General features: G+C 46.1%; 1 protein-coding gene across 2 annotated transcripts in view; it reads right to left on the bottom strand.

The window, feature by feature from the left end:
• Positions 1-23,373, bottom strand: part of PHLPP1 (PH domain and leucine rich repeat protein phosphatase 1) — a 213,584-nt gene that overhangs the window by 156,636 nt on the left and 33,575 nt on the right. The window lies entirely within an intron of this gene.

The raw sequence follows: 23,373 nt of genomic DNA, 5'->3' as shown, positions 1-23,373 counted from the left end.
CTTCTCACCCTCAGGCCCTTGGATGAGAAATCGGATCTAGACTTTGACAAGTACGAGTTTGCTGGAAGTAGAAATACTCCCTTTTTCCCACTGCTGGGCTGCTATGCTGCACTCACTCACTCCAGCCTGCATGAAGGTAAGTCGGATTAGGTTAAGACACAACTGGCAGCGGCTTTAAAGGGTGGAAGAGGAGGAGCAGAAAGGGCAAAGAAAAGCTTTTCTCCCAGGCTTCCAGTGTCCCCCGATGATGGCGGTATTCATGGACCAGAAAAGATACCCAGCTCACGGTGCAGTACACTGGCTTCTGGCCGCAACGCCCGGGACAATGCAGCATTCATCCGAAGGTTTCCGAGGAGAAGCAGCAAAGTCGAGGAACTACTCCGCTGAATCACCTTACCTTTTTGTTTTTTAACTCCAAAAACAAACATTTTAATGCATCAAGTTTTATTTAGCATGGGCACCATTTCCATCTTCTGGCAAGAATGATGTTTTATTGGTCCCTAAACTATTTAAGAGAGTCTCAAACTTTCACCAAAGCTATTTACTTATGAGAGCTGAAATCAACCCAAACCATGGTAAGTGCTCAAAATGCTATAAAAGCAAATAAATTCATTTTACCCCAACACAAATTGATGCCAAAAAAAACAAAACAGTGCTCTGCTCCAAAAACATCTGATGTTAATCTGTCAAAAACTACACTGCTCTTTGCTATACAATCTCCAGCACTGAAAATTATTGTTCCTTTTTCTACCCTTGGTTGCATCTTACTCAGGGATAGATATTAAAGTCAGTGAAGAAGGGGATAAAAATCACATATATTACTGTAATTATCCTTATAAATTCATTTGTAAATTCTTTGACATATACAAATGTTTATCCAAAACATGGAGTACATTTGTATATATGGCTGAATTCATATAAGTTAAATTTGCATATGACATGCTTACACTATAATGAAACAGTTTTGAGCAAGAATTCATAAATGGCAGGGAGAGCTCTGTTATGTATTATTCAATCCTTCATACCATGAAGTCATATCTTTCAGTATCATATAGATATGACTATAAAAACTGATATCTTTTAAAGCAATAATTTTGTTGTTATTGTTCAGTTGCTAAGTCAAGTCTGACTCTGCGTCCTCATGGACCAAAGCACAGCAGGCTCCTCTGTCCTTCACTATCTCATGGAGCTTGCTCACATTCATGTCCACTGAAGTGGTGATGCCATCCAACCATCTCATCCTCTGCTGCCTCTTTCTCCTTCTGCCTTCAATCTTTCCCAGCATCGGGGTCTTTTCCAATGAGTCAGCTCTTCTCATCAGGTGGCCAAAGTATTGGAGCTTCAGCATCAGTCCTTCCAGTGAATATTCAGAGTTGATTTCCTTTATGTTGTGCCCCAATCCTGAAGTATTGTATCAATATTTAGATATCGCAATTCAATCAAGGAAAACTGTTACGTCTTGTTCTTTACATCCATTGTATAGTTTTTGTAATTATACTACACATACTTGCAAATGCAAGCAAAAATCATGCTTAGAAGACCAGTTCTCAGCCAGACACATGCATATTTGCTGAGAGGCCATCCTGCCCCAGTGAATTAGATTAGCATTAGCACACTGGAAAGGAAATAGGCAGCAAAGTGTTGGTGTAAATATCAACAAAGACAAACCTCTTCTGTTTCTGAAGAGCATGAAATCATAAATATGGCAGACGGTACATCATCACAATAGGCTTGGGACAACGGAGAATTCACGGTCACATCCAGAAACAACGCAGAACAACAAGGAAAAGGCACTGAACCCCTCACGCCGCCCCCAGGCACCGTCTGTGCCCAGAGTGATCGGCATTCTCACCAAACTTTCCTTAGTGGCCAAGACAGTTCCTTACGGGATTCTCCACCCAATCAACAGGAATCACAGTTGAAAAGTTCCCCAATGTATCCGAAACCAACTAAAATCCAGTGACTATAGGTACTTTTGAAGAGGACACACAGTAAGTCAAAGTTCTTTTCTCTGGGCTATGTGTCCACTGAACATCCAGGATGAAAACTGGAGCTTCAAGTGCACAAGAAAAATTTGCTCTGAATCCAGGAAAACTAAGGTCATACACACTGTGAAAGACGTGTTTAATAAAGACGGGAGGGCTAACTGTGCCAGGCCGGGTGGGGCAGGGGCTGTGTGCGCTCCGTCGCTTCTGTCGTGCCCCCGTGGGACCCTTCGCGTCGGGACTCCTTGTGACCCCACGGACCGGAGCCTCCAGGCTCTTCAGTCCATGAGATTTCCCCAGAAGAATACGGAGTGGGCTGCCATTCCCTTCTCCAGGGGATCTTCCCGACCCAAGGACTGAACACGTATCTCCTGCACTGCAGGCAGCTTCTTTACCACTGAGCTACTTACCTCCAAATACATTGGTTTTCACTTGGAGCCAGAAAGAGGAGAGTAAGGTCACCTCCAAACACGGAGAGCGGGTCAGAGGCAGGGAAGCAGGCCGAGACAAGCCCTCAGCAGGGAGGGCCTGACGTGGGCCGCAGAAGCCGGAGCTCAGCGCCCGGGGGCACAGAGCCAGTTCAGACAGGAGGGGCAAGACCCAGCATCGGCAGACAAGCAAGAGGATGGCAGAAGCGCCCCGTCTCCTGCCCGGGGCCAGCCTCCTGCTGACAGGCCGGGGGAGCAACCGCATGAGGGCAAGACTGGAGCAGCGCCCAAGCTAACGACTACTCAGACTGACTGTTCACAAAGCCACCAGTTACTGAGCACCTGCAAAGTACTTTATGCACCTTACCTAGTAAAGTCCTCACAAAAATCCTGTAACTGCCCTCACAGCTCAGTGGGTAAAGCATCTGCCTGCAATGCAGGAGACCAGGGTTCAATCCCTGAGTCAGGAAGATCCCCTGGAGAAGGAAATGGCAACCCACTCCGGTATTCTTGCCTGAAGAATCCCATGGACAGAGGGGCCTGGCAGGCTACAGTTCACCGGGTCGTGAGGGTTGGACACGACTTAGCAACTAAACCACCACCACAAAAATCCTAGAAGGCAAATATGATCAACCCATCTCAGCAAGAAGGAAACTTAAGATTTGGAAAAGCTACATAAGTTTCCCAAATTCAAATAGCCAATAAGAGGCAGAGCTAACCTATGAGCCAAGGTATTTCTGATTCTAAAGCCACTGTTGTCAAACTGACAAGAATAAATTGCCTATCACCTCTAAATGCACATTTTCCCCATTTAAACACATAATCCAAAAGGTTAAAGTGACTGGCAGTATGCTGCCTTAGGTTCCAGTCGCATTTAACCATTTGTTACGTATCACATTTTGCAGGAGACTGGAAGGACTTGAGATAGCTTATAATACCAGTGACCACGATGTCAAGACGGAAAGAGGGCTGGCCTGCTGAGATGCATCACTGTAAATACAGAGGACCGCGACTCCTCCGGATCGGGGTGCTGGCAGCAAAGCACAAGTCAAGCACTGGACAGACCACAGCCAGTTCTCAGGGCCCGTCTCCGATCGGCCGCACCGGTGTATCTGGGAACTCAGAGACATAAGTTCTCAGCCTCATCCCAGACCTACTAGTCGAGAAACTCAGGACGGGCAGTCATCTGTGTCTCACCAATCTTAGAGGCAAAATTTGGGGCTTCCCTAGTTCTGGGCTTCCCAAAATTTGGAGCTCAGCAAAGAATCCACTTTAACTGCAGGAGACCCAGGTTCGATCCCTGGGTTGGGAAGATCCCCTGGAGAAGGGAATGGCAACCCACTCCAGTATTCTTTCCTGGAGAATTACATGGACAGAGGAGCCTGGTGGGCAACAGTCCACAGGGTCGCAATGAGTTGGATACAACTGATCGGCTAACACTTGACTTGCTTTCACTTTCAGAGGCAATGTTGATACCCCTGCTAAAGTTTGAGGACCAGTGAAACACAGAATCCAGAATGGGACATAATACTCTAGTATTTCTTAAAACTGCCATGTATCTATAGTCAATGAAGATTTATATGAACTTTAAAACTGATATGCTAAAGTAGATTCATTAAGCCAAATCAATGATAAAGTCTCAGATGATTTCCAAAGGAAAAAATGATTGGAATTCTTGAAACAGTGATAAAGCCAAAAACAGCATTCTAAAGGCAAACCCTTATTAAAGACAAACCTCCAATAAATCATATATAGTGTTTCTTACCACAGGTGCTACCAAAAAAAATTACAAGTGTAACAAACTGGACCATTTTTCAACCTTTTAAATGCTTTAATGTTCTGACAAACAAATTCGACCTTCCATTCTTGCAAAAGTTTAATGATACCTGGAGAACTATCCCATATTTACATAACCTATAAAAATTCCCAAAAGTGAAAAAATGACTGGCTCATGTTTGAAATTAGATAATTTTACAATGTTAAAAGAGAACAGACATTTACAGTCATTTCATTAGAACCTATTATTTTATAAATTAGGGAAATGAGGACCAAAAGACTCATGTCATGAGCTGGCTACTGACAGAACTAAAACTCTTGAGAGTCCCTTGGACAGCAAGGAGATCAAACCAGTCAATCCTAAAGAAAATCAACCCTGAATATTCATTGGAAGGACTGATGCTGAAGCTGAAGCTCCAATACTTTGGCCACCTGATGCAAAGAGCCAAGTCTCATTGGAAAAATCCCTGATGCTGGGAAAGACTGAAGGCAGGAGGAGAAGGGGATGACAGAGGATGAGATGGCTGGATGCCATCACCAACTCGATGGACATGAGTTTGAGCAAGCTCCGGGAGATGGTGAAGGACGGGGAAGCCTGGCGTGCTGCAGTCCATGGGGTCGCAAAGCGTCGGAGACACCGGAGCGACTGAGCAACAAGAACTGAAACAGTCTGGGCCTCTGACCTCCAGTCCAGGATGCTGTCGACCGCCACGCCACCTCAGACAAGGTTTTACTTAATTTTTTTTTTTAAAAAAGAAAGACCTAATGATATTTCAGCAATTTCCAAAAAGCCTCTAGAACATAAATTTAAAGTTTTAAATTAAAAACTTTAAAGTTTTATATATTTAAAACTATATATACATATATATTTAAAACTAGCGCTTCCCCAGTGGCTCAGATAGTAAAGCACCCGCCTGAAATGCAGAAGACCCGGGTTCAGTCCCCGGGTCAGGAAGATTCCCTGGAGAAGAGCATGGCTACCCACTCCAGTATCCTTGCCTGGAAAATTCCATGGAGAAAGGAGCCTGGCAGGCTATAGTCCATGGGGTCGCAAAGAGTCGGACATGACTGAGTGACTAACACACACACACGTATTATGTACATTATTCGGCTGTTTCTCTTAAAGAATCGACAGAAATCATGACCTGACAAATTGAACAAAAGATAGATTCTTGTATCTGCACACCAGCTCCAGCCCCAAGAGACAGTATCTGCTTCTACCCTAATTGAGTTCTGTACTGTGTAATGAAATGGTGAATCAATTATTGAGTAATTCAAACAGACAACTGTATGAATTAGTACCTGTTTAGCCACATGTTGTTTTCATCACTTTGAATCTGTGGGGATAATTCTAAGGGTTCCATTCATCTAGGTACGAGGCACCTCCAGGCACAGGGATGCAGCAGTGAGGGCAGGGAGTGACCAGCGGCCAGGCCTGGCTCTCCTGCGGATCCCTGACCGGCCCGGGGGGCGGAGGCGGTGAAGCAGGGTCACGAGTGAGGGGAGACTCTGCTGAAGGCTCTGAGGGGGCGGCATTCGATCTGAGACCCAGGGCAGACGTTGGGAGGTCTGGAGGAAGAGGATTACAGGCAGAGGTGACCGCAAGTGCAAAGGCCGAGGAGGAGGGCCCGGGTGTGCCAGAGGGCAGAGGGGCTGGACCAGCTCCCGGGCGACAGGGAGCCAGGCAGAGGGCCGGGGCCTGCAGGCGTGGGAGGGTGTCTGCATTTCCTTCTCAGTGCAATGGGAAACCCCAGGAAGGTTTCTAATAGGAGCAGAACGGGATCTGATTACTTATGAACACAACACAGTCATTACAAATTCTAAATGCACCTGTGCGTTTATCACCCCCCAGCAACTCTCCTTACCTGAACTAAAGGTGTACGAGCCCACAGCTAACCTCACGGGACCACAGGAGGTCACAGTAAGAAGGCTTAATTTAAAATATTTCCATAGCATAGTTTGAGCAAACATGCTAAGGGATGACTCAAAATCTACACTGTATCATCAAGCTACAAACATTAAACCAACACATTAACACATAGTTACTTTACAGGCTAAATTTTTTATTTTCTGGATACTCAGCCTGTGTGCTAGCGAGAATAGCAGTCATAAAACAATTCAAGGAGATGCCTGTTAGAACTTTAATGCTACCTCCACTTAAAAATCCTCCAAAGAACAAACTCAATATGAACACCTGCCTCCATCCCACGGATTATGCCGCTGAGTCTTTCAGAGCCTCAGAGAGAGCAGTTTCAATACAGAAACAGGGCTGAAAGCTGCACTGAAGTCAGTCTTACAAAGGAAAAAAATTTAGAGCAACTATAGTGTTATGGTTATTTTTTGAAGAAGCTGCTTATAACAGAGAGTGAATAAGAAGATGATACATAGGAATGAGAACCAAGAAGGTTTTTTTCTTTTTTGAAGAGCTATGTTTGTTTGTTTGAATTTTGCTTTTGCTATTTATTTGCTTTACATATTATTGTTTGATTTGTACATAGGGAAAAAGCGAATGCGTTTACAGCCTGAGAGAATTAGCTCACAGCGTAGGTAGATTGGTGATACAAAAGAGGACAAGGTTTCTAAGGGGAGGTCAAGAACACAGGTGGGACTGTTCCTTTAAATAATCATTTCAAGCAGTTAAGACAACTTTCAAATTTACTACGATTTAAAGTGTGTGTGTGATGCCTCTTAAAAGAAAGGACAGTGATCGTCAAGATGTTAGCTCAGTCAAGGGTAAGGGGAGAGATGATTTACTAAGTGGCCTTTATGTCAAAAGCTTTCACATTTATCATCAATTTAAACATCATAACTTTGCAATCCATTTGCAGATGAAGCATGAGAGGCTCAGAGAAGTCAAGTGACTTTCTAAGGTCAAAGCTTTAGCTGGCAGCAGAGCAAGGCTCAAAATGAAGCTAATCCGACTCCAGCGCCCTTGCCCTTCCCCATGCCTTGTTACACGCCCAACGGTGTGGAGGAGTCTCAGGAAAGCAAGGCTGTTTCATTCAGCTGCAGTGAGTAACATATGGCAAGAGAAAAAAAGACTGCCTAGGACCACATCTCACATGGCCTTGAACCGAGCCAGGCTAATCAGATTCTGGACAACAGGCAGAGTGAACCGACTTATGTCACAAGAAGGTTGTCATTTTTTTTTTACTAAATCCACAGCAGCATCAAGAACACCTTTTCACTTCTTTGCTTTTCCTCAGTTAAAATTCTCTACATTTTCATTAAGAACAAACAGGCAGAATACTGTTTCACCCCCACACCCTGCCAAAAAATATTTAATAGTGCTTTCCTCAAGTCTGGCACCTTGTGGTGACAAAGAAGCATAAATACAGAGCATACACAATAAACTAACAAGAAAACATTACATTATATAATATTTTGCAACAAGAACTTGGACCATACTATTTTGTTAAAAAAGGTTTGTGACTGTATTCATTCATCTATTATGATGTTTATGCATCAAAATTTACTTCATATGGTTCGTTAGTAGACTGCAAGTTGACATGCTGGAGACAATACTGAAAGGAAATACATGACAACATTTCTGGAAATGAAAATATTCATTAGACTGGCCATGCTAACTGGCATCTACAAACCTAGTTTGAATGAAAATGTTTGAAAATTATGGGACAAAGATGATGGCCTTCTGGTCAACAGAACTATGTTGTCCACGATTTCAAAAAAAAATCCCTCAAGCACGGCCTTTGATGATGCAAGGGTGAGAAGAACAAGAAGTGACGATGCGTCGTTAGACCCGTATTTGAATACGGAACCCTACTTACAAGATGAGCATCTCTAGATGCATGCATGACACATGGCCAGCGTTTACTTGTATTCAGAGAATGCTACCCACTTTGAATGTACACACCTTAAAAATCTAGAAAACATGGATTAAGAATTTGGGTTCGCTATCCCTACATTCTTATTTAATAGTCCTAATACAGTTGTTTCTCATTATCCTTATACTGTTCTGCAAATTATTTGTAAAATGGCTTAAAAAGAAAAACTTTTAAGGAGCCATTTAACCCAGATAGAAAAATGGTAAGGTTATTTTTCCTGATATATGGAAGAATAAAGCAGCTTAGAGTCAGCTCTGTGAAAGCTTAAAAGATGTCTTCTGCAAAGATAAAATATGTACTTTTGAATCCTGGCATGATTAAACAAGAGTTTGTTGAAAATTATGGTTGCTTATCTTCCATCTCCATAGCAATCAAAGCTAATTACTCATTTCAAAATCAGAAACCATCTTTTTCAGCTGGTCAATAGTCTTTATGATAAGCTTCAAAACTCTGTAGAACAGCCTGGAAACCAGGGGTCACATGAATTCGTCTTTAAGACCCTTCCTATCTCCAGATTTCATTCCTGATTTGACAGAAAAAAAATTTTTAGTCAAGACTTACATCCAACAGCCTATTAAAATTCAAATGTATGTCTGTCTAATCTACAGCTTCAAATACCACTGATGACTTTGTTTCTTTAAACGAACCATCTCGGAAACTTTGTATACAGAATGTTAAGTGAACATGCAGGTTCTTAATGATTTTCCAGACAAAGTTTGGTGCTGTTTTAATTTCTTGGCTGAACCATGTGGGCCCTTAGCCTCCTGGCTGGGGATGGACCTGGGCCCCCCTTCATCAGCAGACCCGAGTCCTGATCACCAGGGATGGACCTGGGCCCCCCTTCATCGGCAGACCCGAGTCCTGACCACCAGGGATGGACCTGCACCCCCCTCACTGGCAGACCCGAGTCCTGACCACTACGGATGGACCTGGGCCCCCTTCATCGTCAGACCCGAGTCCTGATCACCAGGGATGGACCTGGGCCCCCCTTCATCGGCAGACCCGAGTCCTGACCACCAGGGATGGACCTGCACCCCCCTCACTGGGAGACCCGAGTCCTGACCACCGGGGATGGACCTGGGCCCCCTCACTGACAGACCCGAGTACTGATCACGGGGGATGGACCTGGGCCCCCCTTCATTAGCAGACCCGAGTTCTGACCACCGGGGATGGACCTGGGCCCCCTTCATCGGCAGACCCGAGTCCTGACCACCGATGGACCTGCATGGACCTGCACCCCCCTCACCGGCAGACCCGAGTCCTGACCACCGGGGATGGACCTGGGCCGCCTCACTGGCAGACCCGAGTCCTGACCACCGGGGATGGACCTGCGCCCCCCTCACTGGCAGACCCGAGTCCTGACCACCAGGAATGGACCTGTGCCCCCCTCACTGGCAGACCCGAGTCCTGACCACCAGGAATGGACCTGCGCCCCCCTCACTGGCAGACCCGAGTCCTGACCACCGGGGATGGACCTGCGCCCCCCTCACTGGCAGACCTGAGTCCTGACCACCGGGGATGGACCTGGGCCCCCCTCACTGGCAGACCTGAGTCCTGACCACTAGACCATCAGAGAAGTAATTTTTTCCTGGAATCCTTACCATCATCCTTATTAGCAATCATTTTATACATGATAAATTAAACTTTCAAAAGTCTGTCCCCTACCAGCAGTGATGATTAGGGAGTGTAGCAGACATCACTAACAGACTGTCATCCCCAGCAACACCAGACCCCTAGAGAGTCCAGCATATAAACCACTGTTTTGATGCCTATAAAATAACTTAATTGTAGTTCTAATACTTAAAGGCTTACCTAGATATAAACTGTTTCATCCTAATAGACCCAGTTTCTGAGATTTTAGATCCCTGTGTTTGCTTTTCAATCGTATTTTTTTCATCTCCTTTTTCATGATTAGGTAATCGTATAATTTTTCATCTCCACCCACATACTTGCTTCATACTATCACTTCAAATGTCTATAAGCAGCCTCTTTCCCAACTGCGTATTTCTAATATAACCACATAACCAAGCTTAGCAGAATTATACTAAAGATAATGAAATCTGAGCTCAGTATGGGTTACTGGCACTAATTTGGAAAATTCAGAGCATTTTTTTCTGGCTATTTTCCTGTTTTGCCTATATTCCAGATACACAAGTGAGGCTGTGACAGAGTCTTCTGTTGTTGTTTCTGCTGTTCGCAGAGGAATGTAATTTTTAAACTCAAATTCCAAGAGTGTTATAAAACAGCATTCTCCAGCCCCAGCAATGACACCATTCCTGAGTTGTTTTCAAGAAGAGGCTCAATAAGGCTGTACTTCCTGCCTTACAGGTCAGGTCTGGTTCCGTTTTTGGATCTTCTCCATTGCATTCAACCTCTGCTTCTCAAGGTGCCTACTCACAGATCTGGGGCTGAGGAACAAGAGAGACTGTTGTCTTTGTAATATTTTTCATTTTTGTTTTTCTTTAATCATAGCAGCTGAAATTTTGCAGCCAAGCTGTGGCTTCTTTAACTACCATACTGCAGTTCTCAAACTTTTCATTTTAGGCTTCTCTGCATAGTTTCTTTCTAAAATAGACATTCGATAAATTTACAAAACAGGGCTTCTTGGCAAACCCCTTTTCCCAGACAGAGAAGTGCTAGCGGGTTCTCACCCCTCTCCTAAGAGCCCCAAGACGCCTGGAACCCTTGAGCCCCACATCAACCCTCTTCCCCACATTCTGTGTGGTTAATTAGTGCCAGCCAAACACTGCATCTTAGCATCTTTTGTTCCAAACCACTTCTTGGATAAAGGGGCTAGGTTTTAAGTGGGCCACTTCTTGAACCGATTAGCTCTCTGCTATTACGTTCTATAAAAGCAGACTTGGGGTGAAGGAGGGACAATTTCTGTAACATAAAAGCATATGCTGTATCTTCTTCTCTGTGTCCCCAACCACATGCTACCGCCAGGTTCAAACAGCTGCTGCCTACTTCCCTAGTCAGAAACGCAATTAAATATAAATGTTTTCAGAGAGCTCAGCGCCTGTGCTCTAAAGCTCCAAGGCAGCAGTAACTCTCATGAGTCACCACTGAGGATTCCACGCCTGGGCCGCAGGTGAGTCAGGCCCCAAGCCACTGAAGCACCTCACTTCGCACACTCAGAAACGGAATCGGGCTCTGCCCTGCATGGACGGCATCGTCCCCACACGGAGGAAAGGCTCAAGCCCAATGGGAAGTGCAGCTGACTCTGTCTCCAGTCCCCCGCGGTAACGGTGCCGTCCCTCCAACTCCAGGGCTTCCCCCGTGGGAGCCGCTGACCCAACGCAAGCCCACTTCCCACCATGAGCCAAGGGCCAGACGATGCGCGGGGCTTCTGAAAGGCCATCCCTTGGAAATTACTCACTTTAATTTTCTCTATCTCGTTGGTAAATTAACTTTTGATCTGATACTGCCTCATTTCGGTATTCTGGGATACCACAACAGCACTTTAGAGCCCGGTGCCTAAGCTTCACTTGAGGAGACACCTGCGCCGCTTGCTCTCCCCACTCGCCTACCCCAGCAGCGCTCCCGGGAACCCAAGGGTTTGGCAGGGGGCTGGCTGCAAGAGCTAGGATTTTACCTGTGGACAGCAGCGAATTATAAAAGTAACAGGTCCTAGCTTGTTCCCACTTTCCACTCCCAGGAATGTTCATAAAGCTATACATTTGGGCTTCCCAGGAGGCACTAGTGGTAAAGAACCCGCCTGCCAACGCAGGAGACATGAGAGAAGCAGGTTTGATCTGTGGGTCGGGAAGGTCCCCTGGGGGAGGGCCTGGCAACCCACTCCAGGGTTCTTGCCTGGAGAATCCCACAGAGAGAGGAAGACTGGTGAGCTGCAGTCCACGGGGTCGAAGAGCTGGACACGACTGAAGTGACTTAGCTCACACGCATACATTTGTAGACAGTTTACTTTTCAAAACTGGTTGTCTTTTACCCTCAGAGTCAGCACTAAGTGACCTGGTTTAGATGAAGTGAGTTTAGATGAGGTGAAAGAGATTCACTACCTCCACACCTGTGCACCCACCCCTCACCCCAGCGAAGTTTGGAACAAGTGAGAAACAGCCAGGTAACCAGACAGAGGGAGATAAACACAGCAGCTTTATTACTAACAGAGCATTGGCTGGACAAGGTGGCACAGGCAGTTACCAAGCGGTCCTGCTACTGTTTCAGCCCTGGCTGCTGCTGCTATGAGGCCACTTCATCCACCCCGTCACCTTCCTGCAGAGGCCTGCCCGTAACCCTGAGGGCATGACGGGGCGGGGGCCCCATGCAGACTGTCTGCAGGACACAACGAGCTGGACCAGACAATGTCTCCTGCCCCGGAGGAGGAAGGGCTGGCTCCCAGGAGCCCAGTCCCTCTGAGGCCGGAGGGAGGAGGACCTGTGGGCCCCCAGGAGGTCCGCCCCCCTGAGGAGCAGCGCAGACTCACACTCTGCACCAGGGGCCATGCCCTGAAGCCGGCAGGAAGCTCCCAAGTCTCCACACTGCTCTCTCGGACTGAAACGTTTCCCTCTCCCCTCCGTCCAAACCCTGTTCACGTGCATTATTCACACTCGCTTCAATCCTCGTATTTGTAGAAATCTTTGCTTACTAAATTCTCCAAGCCAGGCTTCAGCAATACGTGAACCATAAACTTCCAGATGTTCAAGCTGGTTTTAGAAAAGGGAGAAGAACCAGAGATCAAATTGCCAACATCTGCTGGATCATCGAAAAAGCAAGAGAGTTCCAGAAAAACATCTACTTCTGCTTTATTGACTATGCCAAAGCCTTTGACTGTGTGGATCACAATAAACTGTGGGAAATTCTGAAAGAGATGGGAATACCAGACCACCTGACCTGCCTCTTGAGAAACCTATATGCAGGTCAGGAAGCAGCAGTTAGAACTGGACATGGAACAACACACTGGTTCCAAATAGGAAAAGGAATATGTCAAGGCTGTATATTGTCACCCTGCTTATTTAACTTATATGCAGAGTACATCATGAGAAATGCTGGGCTGGAAGAAGCACAAGCTGGAATCAAGATTGCAGGGAGAAATATCAATAACCTCGGATATGCAGATGACACCACCCTTATGGCAGAAAGTGAAGAGGAACCAGAAAGCCTCTTGATGAAAGTGAAAGAGGAGAGTGAAAAAGTCGGCTTAAAGCTCAACATTCAGAAAACTAAGATCACGGTTCCATCACTTCATGGCAAATAGATGGGGAAACAGTGGAAACAGTGTCAGACTTTATTTTTCTGGGCTCCAAAATCACTGAAGATGGTGATTGCAGCCATGAAATTAAAAGACACTTACTCCTTGGAAGGACAGTTATGACCAACCTAGATAGCATATTTAAAAGCAGAGACATTACTTTGCCAACAAAGGTCTGTCTAGTCAAGGCTATGGTTTTCCCATTGGTCATGTATGGATGTGAGAGTTGGACTGTGAAGAAAGCTGAGCGCCGAAGAATGGATGCTTTTGAACTGTGGTGTTGGAGAAGACTCTTGAGAGTCCCTTGGACTGCAAGGAGATCCAACCAGTCCATCCTAAAGGAGATCAGTCCTGGGTGTTCATTTTGGCCACCTGATGTGAAGAGTTGACTCATTGGAAAAGACCCTGATGCTGGGAGGGATTGGGGGCAGGAGGAGAAGGGGATGACAGAGGATGAGATGGCTGGATGGCATCACAGACTCGACGGACATGAGTTTGAGTAAACTCCAGGAGTTGGTGATGGACAGGGAGGCCTGGCGTGCTGCGGTTCATGGGGTCACAAAGAGTCGGACACGACTGAGTGACTGAACTGAACTGAACTTGCTTACTAAAAACTAGGTGGCAGGGGCTTCCGCAGCGGCTCAGTAGTAAAGACTCTGCCTGCCAATCCAGGAGACCCAGCTTCAACCCCTGGTCCGGGAAGATGCCACAGAGCACTGAGCCCGTGCGCCCCAACCCCTGAGCCAGGGTGCAGAGGCGGGAGCTGCAGCTCCGACATCTAAGGGACTGGAGCCCTGGCTCCGCAACGGGAGAAGCCTCTGCCTGAGAAGCCTGGACACCCAACCAGAGCAGCCACAGCCAGAGAACCGCTCACCACAACCAGAGCGGGGCCCACACAGCAACGGAGACCCAGCACAGCCATGACTAAAACAGACAGAATAAAAAACTGATCCTGTTGAAACCCACTCACACAGCCACAGGCTCTGTGACAGACTCCTGCATGCCAAAAGGCAGCCAACAGGGAAGGGCTGTTCACTCATTCGCATTCTTCTCTCGGGACATTTCAAGACACATGACCCAATGTCTTAGATATGATGATGGCTACTAATATCAACACACACATCAAATATTAGTAAAGCTTAATTTAAGCGTAAACACAAGTTTTAACATTTTCTCCCCACATCCAAATGCACGTATCTGCATTATCCCTATAATGTGAGCGCCCCTCTTCAGAGCCCACCACCTCCAGCAAACAGCTTCCCAGGGGGCGCTGGTGGTAAAGAACGCGCCTGCCAGGCGGGAGGCCTAGGAGACCTGGTTCAATCCCTGGGTCGGGAAGATCCCCTGGAGAAGGGCACGGCGACCCACGCCAGTGTTCTTGCCTGGAGAACGCGGCTGACAGAGAGGAGCCTGGCGGGCTGCAGTCCACGGGGCAACAGAGAGCTGGACACGACGGAGGCGACTCAGCGCTCACGCACACACCCCTGCACCAGTAGGGAGTGACCGTGCAGCTGAGCGTCACGAAAAACATCAGTGCCTGGTCGAAACGCGGAGAAGGGGACGCTGAGAGACCAGGCCCGAAACAGGACGGTGCTGACCAACACGACAAGGCTACGCAGGCAACGACGCAGGTGCACAACAGGGTCTGGGAAAAGGTTAGAACTTGAGGGTCTAGAGAAAGGAAATGAAGGAGCAGACAGAACTTCAGATGATTTCAGAGTAACAATCTTGAATGACAGAATGTCGGCATTAATTAACTGCATTAATCAAAAAGAAAAATGCACAAACAGCAATTTGAAGGCAGGGCACATAGATGGAAGAGACCCTTGAGAACATGAGACAAGTGCTCGGGGCTGGTGCACTGGGAAGACCCAGAGGGATGGGATGGGGAGGGAGGCGGGAGGGGGGATCGGGATGGCGAACACATGTAAATCCATGGCTGATTCATGTCAATGTATGGCAAAAACCACTACAATATTGTAAAGTAATTAGCCTCCAACTAATAGAAATAAATGAAAAATAAATAAATAAAAATCTTTTGGCAATTAAAAAAAAAAGGACACATGGAGCAGAAACTAAGGAGGGAACTGAAAACGGTCAACACAACACTCAGAAAGAGGACAGTGAACGGTCTCAGCCAAGGCAATGGAAAAGCATTGTAAAAGGATGCGATGATCTTCCGTGCCAAACACTGCCAATAACTAAAGGAGACAGAGAGAGACATTAGTGGGTGTGGCAAATAACTATCGATAAGGAACACCAGCATCTACTGGGTGTCTGCCACATCCAGGCACGCTGTTCTAAGAGCTTCCCAAGTGTTAACTCATGTACTCCTCCCCAGAATCCAATGAGTAAGTATTATTACCATCCCCACTGAGAAAATCACTTCCATAATAAAGGCAGAGTCCAGACTGGATGAGGCTGAAAACAAATCAGAGTTGAGAAAGAAGAGTGTAAAGGCCGTTTGCTTATCCAAGAAAAGAGGGACACAAGGGCGAACAGGAGCAGGAGGTGGAAAGGCGTTTTGTTCTGAGTGGTTTTGTTTTAAGATGCAGGCTCTCTCAACCCTTTGAAGCGTTGATGAACTGAAGTGACAGAGCCTAGGAAAAACATCCAACAGGAAAAACATCCAAGGCCACTGGGAACAGTCAGGTTTAGAGAGAACAGGAGCGCAATCTCAAGCATCCAGAGAGGAGGCGGGAGGGACACCCGGGAGAGACTGGCACAGGGTACTAAGCGGGGTCACAGGGCCACGGGGGGCTGACACGCATGCAGGCTCCACGAGGACGGGACTGAGACACGGTAAGAACTGGGAGGGATGGGAAGACGTTGCCCTGGTCTGCGTGTCAGCAACCCACACGAGGCGGAGGCCAGCGCAGCGGTGCTCAGGGCTCCACAGCAGCCTGCCGGGTCACTCGTCTTCCCCCTCCTCTCCCGCCAACACCCTGGTCCCTCCTGAATCCCAAGAGGTCAGACAACAAGGGGACAGGCCATTACACTACAGTTATCTCAGAAGCAGCAGGAATCACAGAGAGAGATGTTCAAAGAGCAGTGGAGGCGGTAACCACACCCATTCACATTCGAGGGATCTGGCATGTGATGTAAAATTTGTCCAAAGATGCCCAGCTGGGAAAATGGTAAAACCAAGCTTCAAAACCAAGTACATCTTCCTCCCAGAACAAGAAGAAATGCTAAAGATAATAAATGCTATCATTTAAGTCACTGCATACTGAACAGAAATTATTAGATCTTTACTAGGTCTTAGATCACCTGATTATAAATGAGAATAGAACCAAGTGTTTACTGCCACAGTAAAGGCAGAAAATCTAAGGCCATAAACGCGGGGAAGAACCTGCAGCAAGAAGGCTTCAGGAGGACTGCAGGTGCCTGTGGGGCCGGCAAGAAACAGAAAATGCAGGCGATTCAGCGGAACTGGGGACGGGGGGCTGTGTGCATTACGCTAGGCAGGAGCTATGCGGAACTGGGGAACAGGGGGCTGTGTGCATCACGCTAGGCAGGAGCTATGCGGAACTGGGGAACGGGGGGCTGTGTGCATCATGCTAGGCAGGAGCTATGCGGAGCTGGGGAACGGGGGGCTGTGTGCATTACACTAGGCAGGAGCTATGCTTCACTCTATGCAGGAACGTGGGCACAACATTGCCAGACTTTCTGCTTCTTTTTGAGAGATATTGGAAATAAACTCATTTTTTAAAAATACTAACTATTTTTTAAGCATGTCCTGCTCAAACAATATAAATCCGTGAACCACTAGCATCCAGTCCCTGAAACTGCTGCTAGATAGGAACTACTATCTGCGGGCACCACTATGGTTTTTGACAGAAACAGAAATAGGCAAGTATGGAACCCAAAGCACTGGGAGGTGAGCTCACGGCTCACAGCTCAAAGTGCGAGGACAGCTGGAGACTGTGGAGTGGGATCAATCACGTGTCTGTTTCCTTGAAGCTGAAATCAGTATTAGCAATATGCTTCATTCTCCATTTCTTCAGTTGTGAATTTTCCCAAAGTTAAAGAAAGAAAGAGAGGGAGGGAGGAGGAACAGACCAGAGACAGAGGAGCGATTCTAATGTCCAGGCACAACTACCCTCAGGCGGTTAAGCCACCACTTAAGGAAACTGTAACATCACCAATTTGGAACCGCTTAATATTTATTTGGGCACTGGTGGGAAATCCCAGGCTTACACCACCTTCTCAATAAATTTCTAACAATTCAGAAGTACACTGATGTTCCTGAAGATACATACAAGTATATACATAATAGTTCTGAAGCAACATAAAAAACACACCAATTAAACAGGATGATGAAGCTGAGATTTCCAATAAGTGAAAAATAATTTCATCCTGTAATTACATTTAGATACTCAGGAGTCTTGGATGTTGACAGCTAAAAAATCTAATTACCAGACAGGGTAAAAACTTATATAAGAGAAATTTTTGAACAATTAAATTTATATTTTTCCCAATTATTTTAGTATTTTGATGGCTGTTCACTGTGAACACACATATTTGAAGTGATTCATTTTTAAAGCCAAAATGGGAAGATCCCTAGTTAACGCATCTGTCCAACAGACCCGAAAAGGAAAGTACTTCGGGGGTTAGAAAACAAATAATGGGGTAAGAGATAAAAGACCCAGTAACCAAAAAATATCAGTGGGAACCTCACATAAGGGTCAAGGAAACTGATCAGCAAAACCAGTATACTTCGCTGTGGGCTTGCCAACCTCATATACAGTTAGTCATTTGTGCTCAGTTCTTGATCTTAGCCAACGAAGCAGAGCCAAGGGAAAGTGAACCTTATCAGTGTGTGACAGTTTAAGCAAGATCTTGAAATTTAAAACAAATATTTCACATATTCAGGGGATTTTAACAAGTGCTATTTAAACAAATGGCGCAAATGAGAACATAACCAGTACAGTTAATTCTTCCTAGCTCTCAGTGCATTCCAGATCGGTTGCAGTTTAAAAGAAACATGTTTGTGAATGCATTCAAAACAATTTAGCGGCAAACATGACAGCATCTCAGAAGCATGAAGCAGCCCAGGAGTTAAAATGTGTTCCCACTGGACAGGTAAATGGTGACTTTTTAAGTCTGCAAAGAAAACTTAACTTTAGGCTTTACTTGAGGCCTCAAGACAATTCTCTTTACCTGTGACTCTTCTGCAGGAACGCTCTCCTAACAGTACGGCCTTGATAAACTCCACAGCGTTACCAACACTCAGACCCACGAGCACTGGGTCCTACAGCACATCAGCTAGAACCCTCTGTCATCCTACTCAGATGATGTTTAAAAATCAGCTCTAAGTTACCTCAAGGACTATTTTCTCCATTCTCAATATTTCCCAAAAAGTAAGACTCAAAAATTCAACTAATAAAACTTTCATATAAATCCTGTTTTGACTTACAAACGTCACAGTTGGTTCTCATAAACATTACATTGGTATCAGACACAATATTTTCCCTTTTTCTTGGTTTATAAAGAAGTGGATTCAACAAGAGTCTCCATTCTGCAGAGATTTAACCTTACAACCCTTCTATCACAAAATCACCATATGAAAAGAAGTTAATTTGCACTCACTATCCTCAGAAGGAAAGAATTTTCATAGTTGGGAGGGGAAAAGATTGCTTCTTTTTTTTAAAACTTTTAAGGAAATAGTTCATTCCAGTGGTACAAGTTTTCCACAAGCAAAATTCAAGTGTAGACCTTAACTGAAATTTTCTTTTCTGCAATGGGTTTGCTAAGAAAAGTAATAAACTTAACAGCAAGATGTTTCAGCTCTACCTCAGACCAATTCACTGAACAGCATTTAGAAAGTTACGACACCAGCGGCTTCACTTCAGCAGAAAGAAACTCTACTTTTGTTGTTGCTGTTGGGTAATTATGGGTTTCTGTAACTACACAAAAATGTAGAGGAAGAATAAAGATTTTGCTTTTGTATTTTTTTTTCGTTAAAAAAGGTAAGTTCATCAAAAGTTTCATTAAAAAGTTAAAAGTTCTGTTAAAAGATAAGTTTCACTAAAAAAGAATTAAAATGTGGAAGAAATGCATAGTTCTGACCTTCCTCTCATTTTTTTCTATGCAAGATATGAATTATACCAAAGGAAAGAAAGAGAGAAAAGCTGAAAGAGAAGATGAAGACGAGACTAGTGGCATAACAGCACGGTTGAGGACAGAAAGCCGCCCCTTTATGAGAGAGAGAGAGTGTGTGTGTGTACACTGTGTGTGTGTGTACACTGTGTGTGTGTGTGTACACACCAAGACACTTCAGTCCTGTCTGATTCTTTGTGACCCTATGGATAGCAGCCCACCAGACTCCTCTGTCCATCGGATTTTCTAATCAAGAATACTGGAGTGGGTTGCCATGCCCTCCTCCAGGGGATCTTCCCCACCCAGGGATCAAATCCACATCTCCTATGTCTCCTGCATTGGCAGGCGGGTTCTTTACCATTAGCGCCACAAGGGAAGGCTAGCCACATATTCTTCATCAAGTTACTCTGCTTCTCTTTGCCCGTGTTCTCATCTTGGAGATAAATGTCAGTTCACTGTCCCTGAATGAGGTGTTCCATTTCATCTTAAAAAAAAAAAAAAAAGCTATGCATTAATTTCCTGAATGACAAGGTGACAAGGGTATGATTTATTTTGATAAACATACATTGAAAGGTTAAAAAAAAGTTAAAAAGAGTTCACCACTACAATCAAGTAATTCTGTCATCCAAGTAATAAATTTTCTTAGAACTGGGAAAAAAGATAACTGCTATCTGGTAATAATGGACTTTACATTCACAGAATATTTTTCAAGTACTTGGAGAAGAAAAGCATTTTACACTCGTGGAAACCAGTTCATGGGGGTCAAACTGCAGGTTGTCTTCACCATTCCCTAATCTAGGAGTACTTATTGAGAAGTGCCCATAATCCAGAACTATCCACAGCTGAAAACTAATTGAACTTACTGCTCTCAAACCCCAAACACACAAATGAAAAAAGCCTTGCTCATAAAAACACATACCTTGAGGGTCTAGAGGCAAACAGGCGAGATGAAAAAGTATTTGCAAGAAGTACTACTCACAGGTTGATCTGTTCATACAGGTCTGCAAACAGGTGAAAGAGCAACCCAGGGAGGAAGGCTGAAAGCTAAAAGGCAACGCTAGAAACAAGCACGGGGTGACCCGGAGAGGAGCTGCAGGGCTGGCCCCTGGAGTCCTGCTAAAGAATCAAAGAACAACTACAAACATAAAGCTGCAAGGAGGGAGCACACAGCGCCCCCGGGTGCGCCACACTGCCTGTCTGGGGCTCAGGGCCCTTCCTGGGTACTCCTGGGTATCTCAGAGGCCAGAGAGAGGAGCGGAGCTCAACTCTGCAAGAACAGAATAGAAACAAGGTTTTCAGTTAAAATGCAGCTATCTCATCGGAGTGGGGGGAAGCTGGGGCTGCCTCCGTGGTTTAATGGTGAAGAATGCTCCTGCAATGCTGGAGACAGAGGAGACATGGGTTCAATGCCTGGGTCGGGAAGATCCCTTGGAGGAAGGCACGGCAACGCACTCCAGTCTTCTTGCCTGGAGAACCCCATGGACAGAGGAGCCTGGCGGGCTACAGCCCACAGGGTCACAGAGAGCCGGACATGGCTGAGCGACTGAGCACAGCACATCGCCAGTCTAGCCTGCGCTGGGAGGAAGTAGACCCATATTTTTCTAAATCTCAGAGAAATATCAAGCCTTATTTGAAACACAGCAGGAAAAGTCACAACATTACTGATGTATCTCTACAGACAGCAAGAAACGAATAAAAACTAAAGCTACACTGGAGTTTTATCCCATCCAAGCAAAAACTGAACTTGCAGAGACACTAGAAGCAGCGGCCCGCTCTGGTTTGTTTAGTGTAAGCAGCTGGTCAGGTGAGATCTATTAACTGATGATCATTACCCGGCACCTACTGCAGCGCTTTGCATATAATGCTGACTTTTGTGAAAACAATCCTGTATCTGCTCTACTATCTGAAAAAGAGGTCTAAAGGTTACCTCTTGTCCACACAAATCTCCATTCTATGTACCATTTTACACTCATTAAGGATATGTCTAGATAGATGACTTGATCTCTAGACAGATCACCTAGGTGGATGACTATCACCTCTAGAGATGAATGCCTCCACCACAAGCACCCAGGCTGCAGAGAACGCAGCCGACATTGCTGGCAGCTCATTCCACAACAGCCTTGACTGAACCCCTCTTTCGGTTAAGTACCTGCCTCTCCTGCCCACAGTCACGTGCTTCAGGGTAAAGTCCACTCTAGTTTTAGCTCCAACAAGTAGATTATAATTTCTAAACTCACCATGGTAACTGCTTTAGAATGCACACAGTACTCCCCAGTGAAACATGAGGTACCTAACTGGGGGCCTCTGGGAAAGACCTCCAAGGAAGAACTGTCCTTCTGTGTTTTCTTCTGAGACGTTAACATCACTGGAAGCACCAACTGGAACTGCTGAAGCAGCTTCTGCCCAAGAGCGACGCCGACCTGGTGGACCTGAGAGACCAACGACTCCAGTCCTTGAAGATGTCACTGAGCTCCTGATCATACCACCTGCTGTCTGGACCCCATCAACTTCCAGATTCTCAGTGTTGTGAAATCCTACATTCCCTCACGATTTAAGCTTGCCTGATCCAGGCCGTCCATCCCGTGCAGCCAGAGGCACCCTAAATGACCCAGCTGTGGGTGGGCCTCCCTTCCAGGCACCTGGGAGGGCTGCTCCTCTTGGCGTGTGGTTGTGTGGGGCCGGGTACGTAAGCCATGTGAGATGACGCTCTCTGGAACTCTTTGCCCTCTGCCAGGCAACTTGCAACGTTCCGGAGAGCATCTGCTCCACCAGCCTGGATTCCTGAGTGCAGACCTGCTGGCAGTGCATAGTCAACAACACAAGGAGGAATTAACCCTTTGCTATTTTAAGCCACTAAAATCACTTGGGAGTTTTTAGTGTAACATAAGCTAGTCTAACCTCCTGAAGTCTCAGTGGGAAAGAATGCGCCTGCAGTGCAGGAGACCCAGGTTCGATCCCTGGGTTGGGAAGATTCCCTGGAGAAGGGAATGGCAACCCACTCGAGTGTTTTTGTCTGGAGAATCCCATGGACAGAGGAGCCTGGTGGGCTACAGTCTATGGGGTTGCAGAGTCAGACATGACTGAGTGACTAAGCACACACATACAAACTAGGCTAAAGCATTTTAAAAGAAAAACAAATGAAAGAAACGTTAACCTGAGCTCCCAGTTACCACACATAAAAAGGACAAAATAAAACCGCCTCACAAATCACGTCTCTGTTCACCCGGATGTGAAGAAACGGCAAGAAGAGCCGGCTAAGGGGAGTGAGCGAGAGCCGCTACCTGAGGGGAGGGCGGTGCCTTCTCAGAAACCCCCGACAGTGAGCGCCCAGCTCAACAGAGCCGAAGCCGTTACAAACGATCCTACCAGTACAATATTAAAGCAGCCCTCTATCTAAACTTTCCCCTCTTTACTCCAGGGAAGGAAGTAATTTACGGAGAAGACTGGTCTGGGTAAGAACCTGAAAAGGAAAGAAGAGAAAGGGCCAGTGGGCTCACAGAGCATGATGGGATCAGATTCTGGACCTGCCGGCCAGTCACAAACCCCAAGTGCTTCTCAACTTTTCCTCATCTACACACAATGGACGGATTATAATGATAGTCAGTCCAAAGGACAGCAAAGAAAGGAATATACAGTGTCTAAACCTTTATACCTACAAAAAATAATTATTAGCTCATTTGACTCCTCAGTTATTCCAAAGCGCTACCTGGCTAACTCAAAAACAAGAACCTGCAAGTTGTTAATTTCAAGAAGCCTGTTTGAGTCCTAGAGGCACATTGGGGACCCCGAGAAGAGGACAGCAATCTGAGGCTTTCTTTCCCACAACACGGCACAGTCGCGCAGTCGGCCAGAGTGACAGGACAGGTGACGGGCGTGCCTGTCGCACGGGATGGAAGGAGCCCCAGGGCGGAGCGGACAGCTGAGCAGGGCTGTCTGTGAGCTCGCAGGGCCTCTCCGCGGGCCGCACAGCGGGCACCCGCCCGCCGGGGAAGGTGAGACGGAGGGCCGGCTGGGGAACAGCCGCGGCC

Source organism: Cervus canadensis, chromosome 23 (assembly GCF_019320065.1).
Source record: "Cervus canadensis isolate Bull #8, Minnesota chromosome 23, ASM1932006v1, whole genome shotgun sequence".
NCBI classification, from domain to species: domain Eukaryota; kingdom Metazoa; phylum Chordata; class Mammalia; order Artiodactyla; family Cervidae; genus Cervus; species Cervus canadensis.
The sequence above is the reverse complement of the archived record's forward strand: the minus strand, read 5'-3'. Positions and strand labels throughout refer to the sequence as shown.